General features: G+C 40.1%; 1 protein-coding gene and 1 pseudogene across 12 annotated transcripts in view; both read left to right on the top strand.

Moving 5' to 3' along the window:
- Positions 1-20,214, top strand: part of MLLT10 (MLLT10 histone lysine methyltransferase DOT1L cofactor) — a 238,176-nt gene that overhangs the window by 93,491 nt on the left and 124,471 nt on the right. The gene's annotated exons all lie outside the window — the stretch shown is intronic.
- Positions 2,432-19,644, top strand: LOC148107393 (NADH dehydrogenase [ubiquinone] 1 alpha subcomplex subunit 5 pseudogene; annotated as a pseudogene).

The following is a 20,214-nucleotide window of genomic DNA, read 5'->3' as shown; positions in this document are numbered from 1 at the left end:
TTTCATAGATGGCTTTTATGAGATTGAGAAATGTACCTTCTATTCCTACACTCTGAAGGGTTTTAATCAGGAAAGGATGCTGTATTTTGTCAAATGCTTTTTCGGCATCGATTGAGAGGATCATATGGTTCCTGTGTCTTTTCTTGTTGATATGATGTATCACGCTGATTGATTTGCGAATATTGAACCACGCTTGCATCCCAGGTATGAATCCCACTTGGTCATGATGGATAATCCTTTTAATGTACTGTTGGATTCTATTAGCAAGTATCTTGTTGAGGATTTTGGCGTCCATATTCATTAGGGAAATCGGTCTGTAATTCTCCTTTTTGATGGGGTCTTTGCCTGGTTTGGGGATCAAGGTAATATTGGCCTCATAGAATGAGTTTGGTAGCTTTCCTTCTGTTTTTATTTTTTGAAATAGCTTTAGGAGAATAGGTATTATTTCTTCTTTGAATGTTTGGTAGAATTCCCAGGAAAACCATCCGGGCCTGGAGTTTTGTTATTTGGAAGGTTGTTTATCACTGACTCAATTTCTTCATAATTAATTGGCCTGTTTAAGGAATCAATTTCTTCCGGTTTCAATCTTGGTAGTTTATAGGTTTCCAGGAAGGATTCCATCTCTTCCAGATTGCTTAGTTTATTGGCATATAGCTGTTGATAAAAATTTCTAATAATCCTTCCAATTTCAATGGTGCTCGTCGTGACCTCTCCTTTTTCATTCATAATTTTAATAATCTGGGTCCTTTCTCTTTTCTTTTGGATAAGTCTTGCCAGTGGTCTGTCAATTTTATTGATTCTCTCAAAGAACCAGCTTCTAGTCCTGTTGATCTGCTCTACTGTACTTCTGGTTTCTGCTTGATTGATTTCAGCTCTAATTTTGGTCAGCTGCTTCCTCGTGCGTGGATTAGGCCTGTCCCTCTGTTGCTGTTCCAGCTTCTTGAGGTGAGAATATCAAAACTGCATTTTAGATTTTTCTATTCTTTTGAGTGAGGCTTGGATGGCTATGTATTTTCCCCTTAGGACTGCCTTTGCAGTATCCCATAGGTTTTGGACTGTTGTATTTTCATTCTCATTGGTCTCCATAAATTGTTTAAATTGATTTTTGATTTCCTGGTTTATCGAGTCATTCCTGAGCAGGATGGTTCTTAGTCTCCAAGTGTTTGAGTTTCTTCCAAATTTTTCCTTGTGGTTGAGTTCCAATTTCAGAGCGTTGTGGTCTGAGAATATGCAGGGGATAATTTCAATCTTTTGGTATCGGTTGAGACCTGTTTTGTGTCCCAGAACATGGTCTATTCTTGAGAATGTTCCATGGGCATTAGAATAGAATGAGTATTCTTTGGTTCTGGGGTGTAGTGTTCTATATATATCTATGAGGTCCAACTCGTCGAGTATGGCATTCAAAGCCTTTGATTCTTTGCTTAGTTTTTGCCAGGGTGTTCTGTCTATTTCTGAGAGTGGAGTGTTGAGGTCCCCTACTATTAGTGTATTTTTATCTATATGTCTTTTTATTGTGGTTAAGAGTTGGCTTTTGTATCTTGCTGCTCCCCTGTTGGGGGCATATATATTTATAATTGTCATATCCACTTGTTGGATACATCCTTTAAGAATAATATAGTGCCCTTCTGCATCTCTAACTATAGTCTTTAGTTTAAAATCCAATTTATCTGATATGAGAATTGCTACCCCAGCTTTCTTTTGAGGTCCATTTGCGTGAAAGATGGTACTCCATCCCCTTACTCTCAGTCTGAATGCATCTTTGGGTTTGAAATGAGTCTCTTGTAGACAGCAAATGGATGGGTCATTTCTTTTTATCCAATCTGCAACCCTGTGGCGTTTTATGGGATCGTTCAAACCATTTACATTGAGACTGATTACTGAGAGATATGATTTTAATGTTGCCATGTTGCCACTAAAGTCTTTTTTGTATTGGCTGTGACTTTCTGTTCTGTATCACTCTTGGGGCCTTTTTACTTTTATAGAACCCCCCGTAATATCTCCTGTAGGGCTGGTTTCGTGGTTACAAAATTGGTTAGTGACTGGCGATTCTGAAATGTCTTTATTTCTCCATCAGTTCTGAATGACAGCCTTGCTGGATAAAGGATCCTTGGCTGCATGTTTTTCTCTGAAAGAGCTTTAAATATGCTCCCCCAACCCTTTCTCTCATTCCAGGTCTGTGTAGACAGGTCTGACGTAATTCTGATGCTTTTGCCTTGGTACGTGAGAAATTTCTTTGCCCTGGCCGCTTTCGATACTGTATCCTTGCATCTAATATTTGCGAAATGCACTATGACGTGACGTGGTGTAGGTTTGTCATGGTTGAGCTTGGGAGGGGTCCTCTCTGCCTCTTGGACACGAATGTTTGTTTCCCTTGCTAGATTAGGGAAGTTTTCAGCTACAATTTGTTCAAATATCTCTTCTAGACCTCTGTTTTTGTCCACCCCCTCGGGGATGCCGATGATTCTAACATTGGATCGTTTCATTGAGTCAGTAATCTCTCGTAACCTACATTCGTGGGCGTGGATTTTTTTAAGACCATCTTCTATTTTCATTTTTTCCTCTATTAACCCATCCTCCAATTCACTAACCCGTTCCTCTGCTTCTGTGACCCTGGCCGTCAGAGCCTCTAGTTTTGCCTGCATTTGGCTCATAGAATTTTTAATTTCTGTCAGATTCGCTCTCATTTCTGTCCTTAGGGATTCTATATTCTCAGTAACCTTTTCGTTAATAGTTTTTTCAATTCTACTCATCATTTTGACCATCGTTACTCTGAATTCCATTTCTGATAATTTGGTTACATCCATATCCATTATTTCTGTGGCAGAGGCCACAGAATCACTGTCTTTTCTTTGCTGGGAGGGGGCTTCTCCTTCTTGTCATTCTGATGAAGAGAGGTTGCGGGGTTTCCAGAGCCCAAATTATTGACTGGGTCCCAGGCCGTGCCCCTTGTTTTATAGGGATCTTAGGGATGTGGGCTTCTTCTTTAAAGATTTTATTTATTTATTTATGTGGCAGCCAACCAGCGAGAGAGGGAACAGAAGCAGGGGAGTGGGAGAGGAAGAAGCAGGCTCCCAGCGGAGGAGCCCGATGAGGGACTCCTTTCCGGAACGCTGGGATCACGCCTTAAGCCGGAGACAGGCGCTCAATGACTGCGCCACCCAGGCGCCCGGGTTGTGGGCTTCTTGATTTTTCAGCCTGCCTTCTGTGTTCTGGGGGAGGGGCCTGCCGCGCCGATACTCAGGCAACCCTGTTTGGTTAGAGTCTCCATGTCCCCTGCGAGGGGGGATGGGGATGGGCACTCCCTGAGCCGGTATTTCCAGGCTTTTGTTCTCTGGCGGCTTTCCCTGGCGGTTTGCTGTGCCTCTTCTGAGAGTCAGAGCAGCAGCGGCCAAATTTCAGCCTCTGTCACAGAACAGAGGGATTGCGGCCCGTTCTCTACTAATGTTCTGGCCACTTTAACTCTGTTTCTGTTGGTGCTGCTCAACCCTGCAGCGTCCCGGGATGTGCGATGTGCGCACCAGCCCAGCGTCCCAGCCCTCACTTCCAGGGCCGGCGCGTCTCTGTCCTTTGTGTTTCTAATGCCGCCAGCCGCCCCGCGCCCGCTACCGGATCTCCGGGTCTCAGTCTGGATCCAGTGAGCGCACCGGGATTCCGGGGTTCCGCGAGATGCCTGGTGGCGCGCGCACCCGGCTCACGGTCTCAGTCTGCTGTTTTGCGGGTGCCGTCCGCGAGCCCCGCCCGCTCTCCCGTGCAAGTGGCTACCGCTTCCCGGCGCCCGAACACGGCGGCTCCCTCCCCCTTCCGTTTATCTTCCGATATCTGTGCACAGTTTCATGGCTCCCCGCTTCGTACCTCAATACTCAGCGCTGGAGATGTTTATTTGTAGAGATCCAGATGCGTCTTCCTGCGTCTCAGGCTGGTTCCGTGGTTGTTTAGGCTGGTCTGGTACCTATCCAGCTCGACTCGGAGGACCGGCTCTTAAATTTTTTCTTTTCATGTTTATGACTCTCATCCCAACAGTAAGAAACCTGACTCCCATTATCCTCAATATATTTACTTATTTGATCAATCTTCTTGTATTAACAGATGATTGCTGCCATCCCCTAGTGCAGCAATCATCCTAACCTTGTTTGGATTCCACGCTTCACTCTGGGTGGCTGCTGCTTCCCTGCATTGGCTGCCCTTTTCACCATTTTGGGATTTGATACTCAGCTTTAGTCAAGACTCCCTCCCTCTTCTCTCAAATGGTTGGTTTCCTCACCTTGCTTAGGCTTTGGCACTACCTCCACACCTACCCTCAGCACCCTCATGGGAGCCAACTCTGCTGGGGCCTTGACACCTGTGTTAGACTTACCTACTTCACCAGCACGGGTGTTGCCATGTTTGGACCCATCTTATGGCTTTGAGACTAATGTATTCAAGGAGTAAGGGAAAGGAAGAAGGAAGAATGGATTATTTAGATATAAATCTTTTATCCATTTAGAGTTCATTTTATAATATGGTGAGATATGTGTCTAACTTTTCCTCTCCCACATAGTCAACCTTTTTAACACTATTGACTAATCTGTGTTTTACACAGTAATTTGAAGAGTACGTGACTCTTGATCTCAAGGTTGTGAGTTTGAGCCCCATGGTGGGTGTAGAGATTATTTTTTAAAAAAAGGAAATGAAATACTGTTTAGATCATTATTAAATTCTTGGCTGTTCTTGACATTTTTTCTGTTTCATTGTTGCATTTGTTTATTCTTACCCTTGTACCTATTCTAAATTATTACAGCTTTATGTACATCTTAGTACATGGTAGAATAAATATTGTTATATAGTTCTTTTTTCCAGATTAACATTAGGACTAACAAAACACAGTTTTGATTATATTAGTGTTACAGTGAAATATTATTTTGAGGAAGAATTGATCTTTTTATAATATTGAATCTTCACTTCTAGAAACATGGTGTCTCTCTCCATCAAGTTCATTTTGTAGTTTTCCTTATATGAAGGTGGTATACAGTTGACACTTGAACAGTGTGGGAGTTAGGGTACCGACCCTTGCACAGTCAAAAATCTGCGTATAGGAGTACCTCGGTGGCTCAGTCGTTAAGTGTCTGCCTTCGGCTCAGGGCGTGATCCCAGGGTCCTGGGATTGAGACCCGTGTCGGGCTCCCTCCTCTGCTGGGAGCCTACTTCTTCCTCTTCCACTCCCCTTGCTTGTGTTCCCTCTCTCTCTGTCTCTCTCTCTGTCAAATAAATAAATGAAATCTTTAAAAAGAAAATCCGTGTGTAACTTTTGACTCCCAAAAAACTTAACTACTGGCAACCTACTGTTGACCAGAAGCCTTACCAAAAACGAAAGTCAATAAACACATATTTTATATTTTATGTGTATTATATGCTGTATTCTTACAATAAAGTAAGCTAGAGAAAAGAAAATGTTAAGAAAATCATAAGAGAAAATATGTTTACTGTACTGTATCCCACATATAAGTAGGCCTGCACAGTTCAAACTCATGGTGCTCTTGAGTCAGCTGTCTTCTGTTTCTTGGATTTTTATGGTTGTTGATTTGTATAGTTAACCTTAAAAGCTTAGTAATATTCTTTTTTTTTTTTTTTTAAAGATTTTATTTATTTATTTGACAGAGAGACAGCCAGTGAGAGAGGGAACACAGCAGGGGGAGTGGGAGAGGAAGAAGGAGGCTCCTAGCGGAGGAGCCTGATGTGAGGCTCGATCCCAGAACACCGGGATCACGCCCTGAGCCGAAGGCAGATGCTTAACGACTGCATCACCCAGGTGCCCCAAAAGCTTAGTAATATTCTATTCATGATTATTCAGAGTGGCTATTGGGAGGCATGTAATTCCGAAATGATAGGAACAATTGGAAAATGGATTGTTGATTTTTGGAAGATACCATTTTTAAAAAAGATCTTATTTATTTGACAGTGGAAGACACCATTTTTTAATGGATGGTAGTAAAGAGTATTGAAGAGCATTTATTAATGTATTGGGCTCTTACTGTGGACCTATTTTATATCAAGCATTGTGCTAGACCCTGGGAATTCAAAGATGCATAAAATGCAGTTTTTTTTCCCATATGACACTCTGAATTAGATAGTTGGGTGCCTGGGTGGCTCAGTCGGTTAAGCATCTGCCTTCGCCTCAGGTCATGATCTTAGGATCCCGGGATCAAGCCCCACATCAAGCACCCTGCTCAGCGAGGAGTCTGCTTCTCCTTCTCCCTCTGCCTCCTCCAGTCCTTCTCTTTCTCTGGCCCACTCTCAAATAAATGAAATCTTTAAAAAAAGATAGTCAAGTAAATATGTAATTATAATGTATGAAAATAATAATAATATGTTATAAATATAGGTTTCTGCAGCTATCAAAAGTAAAGCATTCCTGTGAAACCTTCCATAAGCTGAAATTGGTACAAAATTGAGGAAGCAGTTACCATTAATTTATATGGAAAAAGTTTTGAGCATTCCCAGATTGAAAAAATTAACCTTTCTTAGGCTTTTCTGATACTTTAGGTCTCACCGAGCTAACAAATGCACAAAAGAAACCGAGACAAAGCACAGATGGTTACAGACAAGGTTCAAAGCTCTGGAGGCTTGTTGCCGAGATGCTCAGTGTAGTTCCTTGGGAAGGAGCTTGGTAGTGCCATTCTTGCTGCTCTGGGTGCATGTTGCCTCTGTAATGGCTCAATGCAAAGCCAGCGTTGAACACGACTTTCTCTTTTTGACTTTTTTCATAAAAGCGAAAATTCTTTTTGGATTTTTTTCAGTTAGGAAAACAGGTATTAATGTAAGTCTTGTAATATCTAAGTGGCATAGCACAGACTTTTGAAAAATGGGGGATACCTGTAATAATAAAAAATCTAAATGGAGTATTATGGAACGTAATGAAAGGAGGGATTACTTTTGCCTAAGGAATTGGATAAAGCATACAAAGAGATTATAAGGACTTTGCAGAGTAACTAGGAATTTGACCTGTGGAAAAGAAGGATCAAATAATAATTCCAGACAGAAAGTAACATAAGCTAGTGTATTAAGTACAAAGGAAAGGTGGTAGCCAGTTCACAGAATGATAAATAATCCTGTGTGGCTGAAACATAGTGGGATTTAGGGGGAAAAAAAAGGACATTTTGTGGATGATAGGAAAGGAAATTTTCTAGAGTATGTATGTAGTATATCCAAATTGCATGGAACTCATTGTGTTGACTTATTATGTTGTGAAGTTTTCTACGTGTCACTAGATATATAATAGCCAGTTTTTATACCACTTGTCACCGGATTCTTTTTTTAATTTTTTGACCTCATACTGTATCAGTCAATTCTTCATTTCACTGACATACACATTTTGTTAATAAACACAATGAGTGGCATATGTTACCTTTAAGTTACCGTTTTTTTTTTTTTTTTTAAAGATTTGTTTGTTTTAGAATGTGTAAGCCTGGAGTTGGGGGGAGGGGAGAACAGAAGAAAGAGGGAAAGAATCTCAAGCAGACTCCTTACTGAGCATGGAGCCTGACCTGGGGCTTGATCCCAGGATGCTGAGATCATGCATGACCAGAGCCAAAACCAACAGTTGGACACTTACCCAACTGAGCCACCCAGGTGCCCCTTTAAGTTACCTTTTAATAGTTTTTAAGAAATGTGAAGCCTGGGGCAACATAGAGATTTTTTTGAAGTTTTTGGTGATAGAGACTTGTGTTCTTCAGAGTCAAGGAAGCATTTTATTTCATTTTAATTATTTTTATTTTTAAAGATTTCATTTTTAAGTAATCTCTGCACCCAACATGCAGCTTGAACTTACCACCCCGAGATCAAGTCAAATGCTCCCACCAGCTGAGCCAGCCAGGCTCCCCAGGAAGCATTTATTTTAGAAAGCTACAATTTCCAGAGAGCAGTTGGTAGATGATGTATGTATTCTGTATATATGCTTTTGAAGAGTCTTTGTTTACTGATGGCCATGAAGAAATGAGTGTTTATAAGTATATGAAGGATCATAATAGACCAAACAAAGAAACAAAGAGCACAATAAAAACATGGTGTCGTTTAACTGTAAAAGCTTAAAGGTAGAGGAATACTTAGAAATTGCTAGCCCAACATCCCTTCAGTTTTTTTTCGAAAGGAATGGTAAGTGGGATAGCTATTAAGAGAGGCATTTTTTTTTTTAAGATTTTATTCATTTATTTGAGAAAGAGAGAGAGAGAGAGACAGACAGCAACGGAGAGCAGGAGCCAGGAGGATAGGGAGAAGCAGGCTCCCTGCTAAGCAGGGAGCCCACCACGTGTCTCAATCCCAAAACCCTGGGATCATGACTTGAACCTAAGTCAGACATTTAATTGACGGAGCCACAGGCACCCAGGAAGTGTTTATCAATATATTTAGTATCTGAGTGGAAAAGTTTGAAAGTACTAAATATTCTCTCTGATTGTGGGATTCCTCATTAGTGCCATTTAAAAAGCTAGGTTTCGGATAGTGGAGCTAAACATTTCATGTATCCATTCATCTGGCCAACATTTATGTATGGCATGCTCTGTTATATATCAGGCACTACTGGAAGCATGGGGAATACATAAAGCTCCTACATGGTAGGTAGATATGCACAAATTATTGATTGTTTGATAGTGTAGTATGTGCAAGGATTCTGGAATACAGAGAATGTTTACTTAATGTAGTGTAACAGAGCTGAAGAGAAGCAGGGTATCTTAGAAAAGATTGTAGCTTCTCTGAATTTTGAAGAGTGAGAAGCGTCCAGGTGTTGGCTGTGAGGAAAGGAAAGAAGAAGGAGCACACCAGTGGCTATTAATTTTACAGACTGAAGGAGCAAAAGCTTTGAAGGAGGAAATAGGGAGGGTGATAGGGAAAGAGAGTGGGGGTAGTGGTGAGGGAGAAGGGCAGTATTGCTAGGAGTTTGAGAGGGGTTGTCAAAGACCAGATTTTCAAGGGCCTCATATATCATGTTAAAGAGTTTGAATTTTATTTCTGTTGAAGGGTTTTTATATTTACTTGGAAGGGATGTGCTCAGGTCTACCTTTTTCTCTTTTTTTAAAGATTTTATTTATTTATTTGACAGCGAACACAAGAAGGGGGAGCAGCAGGCAGAGGGAGAGGGAGAAACAGGCTCCCCGGGGAGCAGGGAGCCCAACGTGGAACCTATCCCAGGACCCTGGGATCATGACCTGAGCCAAAGGCAATGCTTAACGAATGAGCCACCCGGGTGCCCCGGATTTATTTATTTGAGAGAGAAAGAGAGAGAGTGGGGGTGGGGAGGGGCAGAGGGAGAGAATCTTCAGGCAGACTCCCCTCTGAGAGCAGAGCTGGATCTCACAACTGAGAGATCATGACGTGAGCCAAGATCAAGAGTCAGTCTACCACCTCAGGTTTGTCATTCTAAAGGGTAGTGAAAGGAGGACTGGGAGAGGGAAGACAGACAAGAGTAGTTATTTAGACACTGTTTAGGCTTGCAGTGTTCCAGAGGTGATAATGAGGGTCCGAAGTAGGAGGGTAGTATTAGGAATGAAGAAACACATATTTAGGTAATAAATGAGAGGTTCTGTTGACCGTGCATGGTGATCAATTTACTGTGACACACAAGATGAGGGAGGAAGAAAAATCAGAATGGCTTTTCAGCTTCAAGATGATAAGTACTGGGCATGTCATCATCACCTGAGATATAGAGTATATATAGAGTCATCAAGTTAATTGAATCATTTCTTAGAACAAAGACACTAAGCTTTAAATTCTTGGCATATGTTGATGGGACTTACTACTTTGTTTGTAAAACAAATCTTGTGTCTACGAGTTGTTGCCTGCGTGTATTAGCAATGTGATGATAAGACCCCAAGATAAAATTCACATTTCTGCTGAAGCATTGAATATTTGCTTTTGTATATATCTAATACATGTTTGTTTTACTTGGCACTTTATCCTCGTAACTCAGATGAACACTTAAATTCTTTTTTTCTTTTCTAGACAGTTGAGTCATTTGGAAAAGGAAAACAGTCTTACAACTGTATCTATAGAAAAATCTTTTTGCACTTTTTTGTACCTCACCTGATTCTCACTTTCCCTGTTTGGCATTTCTGTATTGTTTTTGCGTCCCTCCTCTACCCGCCAGTACATACATGTATACACACTCTGTTTTGTTTGGTATTGTTTCTTTTTTTCTTAGGGAATAGTAAATTATTTTCCTTTATGTTTGTTTTCTGTGTATTTTGTGCTTCTTTGTTCACTTTTACTTCTAATTGCCTTCTCTCTCTCAATTCCAAGGCTCAGAGGCAATTTTATTTTATTTTATTTTATTTTATTTTATTTTATTTTATTTTATTTTATTTATTGATTTATTGATTTTATTTATATATTTGACATAGAGACAGCCAGTGAGAGAGAGACAAGCAGGGGGAGTGGGAGAAGAAGAAGCAGGCTCCCAGCGGAGGAGCCTGATGTGGGGCTTGATCCCAGGACCCTGGGATCATGACCTGAGCCGAAGGTAGACGCTTAACAACTAAGCCACTCGGGGGCCCCATATATGTCCTGTTTAAACTACGTAAAAGCCTATAAATTGTTCACGATGTACATATGCCAAATTGCATATGCCTATTCTTTAGTTTTTATAAAATAGTGTAGTGCTCTGCATAAACTTCTTGAGAATTTCTTTTTTTTGGTAATAAAATTATATTTAATAATTCACAAAGGAGTTTTTGGCCAACTTTTAAAAGAAGTGATTTAAGGGGTGCCTGGGTGGCTCAGTCCCTAAAGCATCCAACTCTTGATTTCGACTCAGGTCATGATCTCTGGGTCATGAGATCAAGCTCTGTGTCTGGTTCCACATTCAGTGGGAAGTCTGCTTGAGAGTCTTTCCCTCTGCCCATCTTCTCCCTCCCCCCCCCGCCCGCCGGTACCCACGCTCTCTCTCTCTGAAGTGAATGAATAGATCTTTTAAAAAAATAAAGTGATTTAAGGTGAGTTGATGACTTCATAAAAGATGGACCCAGGGATCAATTATATATTGGAACTTCTTTTTTTCTTATTATATAGAACTAGCATGTTGAATTAGGGCAGAAACTATTAGTATATGTTATTACAGTATGGAATCATGCTGAATAAGATTGAGTAAACTGATCTGTTTGAGTTGTTTGATTTTAAAGCAGTAAGTCTTAGTAAAGTATGTAAGGTGTCCGGGAAGACAACGTACTTTGAAGGCATGTCAAATTTTTCCAAACTAGTGTGTCTTTACTTTTTTTGTGTCTTCAAGATTCTGATAAAACATAAGGGTTCTTTCTACAGAATAATATACACCCAAAATATAACAAAATATTTTACATATACTTTCTGGAGGATTGTAAGAATACGCCTTGATATATCCTCAAATTCTCTGCTTCCCAGTCATGAGGATTACCAAATTTTAGATTACATCAAATAATAAATAGTTAGTTTATTATTTGATGTATTTAAAAACAATGCATTTTATTATTTTGCAAAAAGATTTATTCATTTTAGAGAGTGTGTTCATAAGCGGGGAGAGGGACAGAGGAGAGAGAGAAGCTCAAGCAGAGCGGAGCACAGAGTACGGAGACTGTTGTGGGGTTCTGTCCCGAAAAATAATACATTTTAAATTTAATATGTAAACATTTTTAATATTTGGCATTTTAAAAAGATCTGTAAGTAGAAGTTATAATAATGCCAAATGTACAGATTTTATTCCTGGCTCTTTACTTTGAATGACTCTAACTATAATGTTTGTGTCATAATTTGCCTAACCATTCCCATATTACTGACGTATTTTTCTGTTACAAATTAAAGCATGACAAGAATCTTGCTTCACCAAGCCCTTCATTCTGTGTTTTGGATCATTGCTTTTGGGTAGAACTCTAGAGTTAGAATTACTGTGTTATAGATTATACCTGTTTCTAAAGTTCTCAGAAGATTGCCTGATTGCTTTCCAAATTTATATAGCTGATAATTTATGATAATGCGATTTTTACCACACCATTATCTATATTGGTTTTTCATTTTTTTTGAAAGATTTATTCATTTATATGAGAGAGAAAGAGCATGCGCATGTGGGGGTGGAGGGCCAGAGGGAGAGAATCTTCAAGTGGACTCTGCGCTGAGTGCGGAGCCTGAGGTGGGGCTCAGTTCCACAACGTAGGAGATCGTGACCTGAGCTGAAACCAAGAGTCAGTTGCTCAACCAACTGAACCACCCAGGTGCCCCGGGTTTTTATTATTTTTAATATTTGTTAATTTGATAACTAAAAATGATATCCAGTTATTTTAATTTTTCTTTGATTACTTGTCAGGTCATCAGAATAATATTTCTTTATGTGTCTGTTTTTTTGCCCATTTCTCTCTTAAACTATTAGGTTTTCTAAAGTTAAGATTTCTTTAAATAATGATACCAAATTTTAGTTTGAATATACCAAAGGTACTTTTTCACTTTGTCCTTTCGTTTTGATGACATAAGAAAATATTTATAGGTACACAGTTAAACTTTATAGTTTTTTTTGGGGGGTGGCGAGATACAGGGTGATTAAAAAATTGAATCTTTGAAAAGAAATTAGGTTATATAGGATTACAGTTGCTCTTTGAATAGCACAGGTATGAACTGTGTGGGTCCACTTCCATGCAGATTTTCTCTGGTAAGTACAGTACAGTACCTAAATGTATTTTCCTCCCCCTCCTCCCCCTCCTCCTCCTCCTCCTCCTCCTCCCTCATCTTCTTCCTCTTCTTCTTCTTTTTTAAAAGATTTATTTATTTATTTATTTATTTATTTATTTAGAGAGCAAGAGAGAGCATAAGCAGGGAGGAGAGGGAGAAGCAGGTTCCCCACTGAGCAGGGAGCCCGATGCGGGGCTCAATCCCAGGTTCCTGGGATCATGACCTGAGCCAAAGGCAGATGCTCAACCAGCTGAGCCACCCAGGTGCCCCTAAGCGTATTTTCTCCTACAATATATATATATATATATATATTTTTTAAAGATTTTATTTATTTATTCGACAGGATAGAGACAGCCAGCGAGAGAGGGAACACAAGCAGGGGGAGTGGGAGAGGAAGAAGCAGGCTCATAGCGGAGGAGCCTGATGTGGGGCTCGATCCCGTAACGCCAGGATCACGCCCTGAGCCGAAGGCAGACGCTTAACCGCTGTGCCACCCAGGCGCCCCTCTCCTACAATATTTTTAATAACATTTTTTTCGTCTAGTTTACGTTATTGTAAGAATATAGTATATAATAACAGATAACATGCAAAATATGTGTTAAGGCTTCTGGTCAACAATAGGCTATGAGTAGTTAAGTTTTTGGGGAATCAAAAGTTATACCTGGATTTTCTTTTTTCTTTTTTAAAGCTTTATTTATTTATTTATGTATTTGAGAGAGTGCGTGCATGTGAGAGTGTGTGTGGTCATGAGTGGGGGAGGGGCAGAGGTAGAGGGAAGGAAGCAGACTCCCCGCTGCTGTGACATCATGACTTGAGCCAAAATCAAGAGTCGGCCACTCAGCTGAGCCACCCAGGCGCCCCTATACCTGGATTTTCAGCTGCATGGGGGATCAAGGCTTCTAACCCACATGTTGTTCAAGGGTCAGCTGTATATAGTATGTACCAAATTATAGTGTTACTCTTATTTTTCTGTACTTGTAATGCAGAGATCATTTTTTTTTTAAAGATTTTATTTATGTGACAGAGAGAGAGAGAGAACAAGCAGGGGAGCAGCATTCTGAGGGAGAGAGAGAAGCAGACTCCCTGTTGAGCAGGGAGCCTGATGTGGGGCTCGATCCCAAGAACCTGAGATCGTGACCTGAGCTGAAGGCAGATGTTTAACTGACTGAGCCACCCAGGCTCCCCAAGATCATTCTTTGTATACACAAATCTCTACACATAAGCACCCAGGCACCCCGAGATCATTCTTTGTATACACAAGTCTCTACACATAAGCACACAGCAGCTGCATAGGACTAAGGAAGTTACACATCACATTCACAAAATCTTTCAGCAAGTTCCAGAAGATTGACAGAGTACAGCTATAACTCTTATTCTGGCTCTTTCTTCACAGGTGGCTAAAATCTGATATTTTCTGCATGCTGTAAGTGAGACACATTAGGCAAAATGATACAACTTCTCTTGCAGTATTCCACATCATGTGGAAGATGAAAATGACTTCGTTCATTGTCAGATACTGTCTTTTAAGAGGGAAAGTCCATTTGCCATAATGGTTATATCTATAGCACTAGAAACATTGAAATTAAACATGTAAGGATTGTCAGAAGTGAATGTCTTTTGTTCAAGAGTACATACATGGTCCATTCTTTTTTCATGAAGAAAATAATAGTTGAATTGCATATCTGGATATGTTGACAGAGTGGTCTTTTCCACAGCTAAGGAAAGACTTTGACAGCATACTATAGCAGGTTAGGTCTCTGCCTTCATTCATCCAGTTGTGTGGAGCTTTCTTCATGGTTTTCTTCCATACTACTGGTTTAGGCATTCTGTTCTGTCAAAAAATTTTTTTTTCTTGGGGCGCCTGGGTGGCACAGCGGTTAAGCGTCTGCCTTCAGCTCAGGGCGTGATCCTGGCGTTATGGGATTGAGCCCCACATCAGGCTCCTCCGCTATGAGCCTGCTTCTTCCTCTCCCACTCCCCCTGCTTGTGTTCCCTCTCTCGCTGGCTGTCTCTATCTCTGTGGAATAAATAAATAAGATCTTAAAAAAAAAATTTTTTTTTTTCTTAGACCAAATTATATTGAATGCAAGCCAAAATTTATTAACTTGTTAGAAAAGGAAATGGCGGGACACCTGGCTGGCTCAGCTGTTAAGCGTGTGCCTTCAGCTCAGGTCATGATCCCAGGGTCCTGGGATCGAGCCCCACATTGGGCTCCCTGCTTGGCAGGAAGCCTGCTTCTCCCTCTCCCACTCCCCTTGCTTGTGTTCCCTCTCTCGCTGTCTCTGTCAAATAAATAAAAAATCTAAAAAAAAAAAAAAAAAAAAAAAAGAAAAAAGAAAAAAGGAAAGGAAATGGCAAGGTTACAAATAGAACATGCAGGTTCAGAGGGAGGGTATGGAAATAGGGAGGTTATATAGGTTGGGAAACAGAGAGCTTACATTAGTGTTTTAAAAGAAAGAAAATTTGAAGTTTTATTTTACAGGGTCATATAAATACCATGTCTGTATTTGTAATTGCAAGGAGTAATAAGATGATCAGAGGTGCCAGATAGAAGAAAAAATGATATGGATACATTTTGGGTCTGAAATTGGAATAATGAGATTTTATCACCCAACTAATGTTAGCAGCACCAGGTAATAGAAAATCATGAAATGGTGTCAAGTAGAAGTAGAGCACCTAGCAGTAAGTTCTAATTTTGATCAGGTTACTATTGCTGATAGGGATTTTTCTCAAGGTACAAAGTTATAGAATGGAGTTTGCCATTTTTTAAATCCAATATGGGTCTAATTTTTTCTCTTTGAAAGTTCAAAGCATTGGCCTTCTCTGAAATTGTGACCACCCAAATTCCTAGTTAACATAGCATGTGACCTTTTTTTCGGGGGGGGGGGGATAAGCTAGGTACCTTTTGTATCTACCATCTCTTCTCCACAAGAATGAGGTAACAAAGGAATGTATCGTAGCTGCAAGAGAGTCAGGTTTGAGGGGCACCTGGGTGGCTCAGTCGTTAAGTGTCTTCCTTCGGCTCAGGGCGTGATCCCAGAGTCCTGGGATCGAGCCCCACATCAGGCTTCTCTGCTGGGAGCCTGCTTCTTCCTCTCCCACTCCCCCTGCCTGTGTTTCCTCTCTCTCTGGCTGCCTCTCTCTCTGTCAAATAAATAAATAAAATCTTTAAAAAAAAAAAAAAAGAATCAGGTTTGAAGTAGGCTGCTGGATTGGTGTGCTCAGTGACAGTGGGGGCATATAATATAGATCTTTATAAGAGTATAAACATAACTTCGATGCTTCCTTTAGAAATTAGTTTTACTTTTTCGAAGGTGTTGAATACTTTTTGTGTCACCTCGTTTCTGTTGGGTTTTCTTCCCATGAACATTTCATTGGGATTTTTACCTTTCTCCAAGCTCTTGATTGTTCTCTTTTGTGCCTAATATAAAGAGCAGTTTTAGGGCTTATTTCTAATTGTATTGTCCAAATGTTTTCTAATTTTTTACTTATGCTTTTATTAAGTTTTCATTTTTATCCTACATATTATAAGAATTTGAGTATTTTAGAAATTGTCATATGTATAAAATACACAATAACGTAATGAAACTACTTCCCATCTCAGTTCATCACTCCACTCCAAAACATTACCAGCTCATAGCAATTTTTTTGTACCACCTCTTTATTGGTTTCCTAGGGCTGCTGTTAAGAAAGTTATTCTCTCACAGTTACGGAAGCTAAAAATCTGAAATTTAGGTATTGGCATTGGTTCCTTCTGAGAATTGTGAGGGAGAATCTGTTCAAGGCTTCTCTCCCAGCTTCTGGTGGTGACTGGCAATCCTTGGCATTCCTTTGCTTATGGATTTATCACCCCCGTCTCTGCTTTGTCACCCCAGTGTTCTTCCTTTGCCTCTGCATCCTCAAGCGGCCATCTTATAAGGACCAGTCATGTTGAATTAGGGGCCTGCCCTACCCCAGTGTGAGCTCATCTTAACTAATTACATCTGCAATGACTCTTTTCCCAAATAAGGTCCCATTCTGAGTTACTGGGGGTTATTAGGACTTCACATACCTTTCTTGGGGGACACAGTCCAGCGTATAATAATTTATTACCCCCCATTCATGTTCTTACCACATGCAAAATACTTTTATTTCATCCTACCATCTCCCAAAGTCTTAATCCATTCCCAAAGTCTGACTCCATATTGCTTCTTTTTCCCTTGCTGCTGTGACCTAAACTTACAAACTTCTCTTTAGCCCTGCACATAGGCATGTTACAGCTAAGATTTGCAAAAACTGGTTTTTACCTGAAATATACCTCACCCAAGGAGATAAGGAAGTACGTGCAGATGATTATGTTATGTTTAAGATTTACAGGAACAACATTACGAGATTCCTATATGCAAAGATCAGCTGACCAAGAACAAAGAAGTTACTTGACCTTCCCTGAATGTCTACAGACATCAACCACCTTTTGAGTCCAACTTCCTCCCACTTCCGCCTCTTCCTAACATAAAAGCTCAGTTCTCATGCTTGAGGAGATGGGTCTTTAGGACAGTAGTCTGCCACCTCTTTGGTTTGCTTGCTTTCTAAAATAAAGTCTCTTTCCGACTCCAATATCATGCCTCTTGACTTACTGGCTTGTCATACAGTGAACAGAACAAACTTGAGACTTGTTTAAAAAAAAAAAAAGGTGTGGTAAAGTGAAGAGCATAGAGAGAAATCAGCCTCTGTTGCCCCAGTGAACAGATAAGGCTAAAAGCTGGGGGCAGAGCACAAACATTGTGGAAACAAAAAAATTTAATTCTCCAGCCCTCAACCTAAATATAAGGTGCTATGAGAGGAAGACCAAGGGGCAAGAAGGCTACCGCAGTGGCTCAGAGGACAGAACATCAAGTGACAGAGAATTATTCTCTAACCAAATGTGTCCTTTTGAGTTACAAACCTGCTTTACTGCAGTAAACGCCTTTTTCCTTCTGACTTCTCCCTTTAAAATGGGACTGTCTATACTATACCTAGCCAACCGCTGTATCTTGGAAGAAGATAACTATTTCCTATTTGACAGGGTCACAGATGGAAAGGAATTTTGCCTCAGGATCAACCATACCGAGTTTCACCCACACCTGATTTAGATGGTTCAGAAGATGAGATTTGGAACTTTTGAGATTATAATATTTAGATAAAATTCTGAATTTAAGAGTTGATGCTTTATGAGACATGCTGTTTCTTTCTAGTACACTTCTGCTTTTTCCTTAGTGTTGGATTGCTTTTTTGATGTTTTGGGCTTGGGATTTCTCTGTTGTTTTGGTCCAGCCTCAGTCTTTGGTAGGCCCTGTATATCCGGGCCTCAGGGTTTCACCATTTCTTCCTTCTCCCCATGGCAGACTTACATTTGTCTCTTTGGAAAGACTTGTGAGGAAGAGAGCCTCCTGCCTCTCCCCTAGCACTAGAAAACCTCTAATAGTATTGTTAACAGGAGTGAGAATTTGGGGTTGGGAATATTTCCTGTCCTTTGCTTAGGTGTAAAGATTTTTTTCCTTTGTCTTCCTAATCATGGTGGGTCTTTACCCATGCTGTGGATGTGACAGGGCTTGCTGCCAGTCCCCCAAATGCTTAAGGCTTTTGAAAGGAGTGTTTGGGCAAGAGGTGGGATTTCGTATCTTACCATCAGTAGTACCCGATTTGCTTCTTCATGCCTACACTGTCAAGGGAGATTATTTCTGATGGTTTTGTCTCCTTGCTGTCAGTCTTCCCCGTGAGCCTCTTACAAAAGTTCATGAAATAGAGTCTGTGAGTGGGTAAGAACTCTCAGTGGTTCCAGTGGTTCTACACTGTTACGCTAGCCCACAATCAGCCTTTAGCCATATGTTAAAACTTTAGCTAATTTCTTCTTATCTGCACATCTTTCTCCTTGCTATATCATTTGTGGATATTCTGAACATCTTGTAGTTCTTGGGGATTTGTTGGGAGAGTGTATCTCCCCTTGGATTTCAGGCTACTTGGTTGCCTCACAACTGTACCTTTCAGTTACAGGAAAAACTTGTTCAAGTTAGGTTTGGAGTGATGCTTTCAGCTACTTCTTAGGTGGAAATGGAATTTGGCCCCTGAATCCTTTTGATACGGGCCCTGTTTCTTTAATTTAAAAAATTAGGTTAAGAGGGCTGTGTGTCCCCACCTGTCGGTGCTGTCATGGTGGGTTTGCTGAAGAAGACCACCAACTTGTGGTATTGGCTGTATGTGAGAATGCACATGAGAGGCTAAGAATATTGTACAAAGATTCTTGATGTTCTTGAGCAAATTCCTAAAAATGCAGCATATAGAAAGTATATAGAACAGATTACAGATGAGAAGCTGAGTATGATTAAAGTGGAATCAGATGTTAAGAAATTAGAAAACCAACTTCAGGGTGGTGAACTGCAAGAAGTGATTTTTTTGGGCTGAAAATGAACTAAGTCTGGCAAGAAAAATGATATAATGGAAACCATGGAAGCCTTTAGTGGAAGAGCCTCTTGCCAACCAATGGAAATGGCCAGTGTAATTATCATTAAATGACTAGTGTGTTGTTGAAAAGCTAATGTAATTATATCTTCTATTAAAAAAATAAAAGTTAGGTTAAAATACAACTTTTATTTTCACTTAATGAAAACTTTTCAGGCTATGAATTTGCCTCTTGAGTGTAGCTTTAGTCACATACTTGATATTTTATTTAGATATGATTTTGTTGTTTGGGAACATTTTCTCAATAATCCTTAGTTATTTTACAATTTTTTCTCCTTGATCTAATAGCTAACATTTAAAAATTATCAAATTATTTATTTCTACCTTGATTGATGTGTCTTGGGGCCCTCTTGTTTTCTTTCTCTCTCTCAATATGTATATATGTATATATACACAGTTATAGTTGTTTTATCTTCCTGATGGATTGACCATTTTTAAATTATAAAATATTGATCTTTATCTTTAATAATTTTTTTTTTTTTTTGAGAGAGAGAGCATCATTGGGGGTGGGGAGGGGTAGAGGGAAAGGGAGAGAAAGAATCTTAACCAGGCTCTATGTCCCATGCTGAGCCTGAGGTAGGGCTTGATCTCATGACCCTGAGATCACAACCAGAGCCAAAATCAAGAGTTGGATGCTTAATTGACTGTGCTACCCAGGTGCCCCTTTTAATAATGTTTTGTTTCAAGAGTCTATTTTTTTATCTGTTAAAATGATAGCCAGTCTAGCCATCTTATGGTTGCCCTTTGCATGGTATTTCTTTTTTCATGTTTTATGTTATTTGTGCTTTCATAATTTCTTTAAAAAATTATTTATTTTAGAGAGAGCATGAGCGGGAAGGGTAGAGAGAGAGAATCTCAAGCAGATTCCACAATGAGCACAGAGCCCAATATGGGTCTTGATCTCACAACCCTAAGATCACAACTGGAGCCAAAACCAAGAGTCAGGCACTTAATGGACTGCAACCCACACACCCCCTTATTCGTATTTTCAAATCTCGAGTATGCCTTGTGTAGACAGTATATGGAACTTGTTTTTTTTTTTTAAAGTCCTGTTTATTAATCTTTGCCTTTTGATCGGAG

This window comes from Ursus americanus, chromosome 31, assembly GCF_024610735.1.
Source record: "Ursus americanus isolate L20-20 chromosome 31, mUrsAme1.1.p, whole genome shotgun sequence".
Taxonomy (NCBI): domain Eukaryota; kingdom Metazoa; phylum Chordata; class Mammalia; order Carnivora; family Ursidae; genus Ursus; species Ursus americanus.
This window is presented reverse-complemented; position numbering and strand designations above follow the sequence as displayed.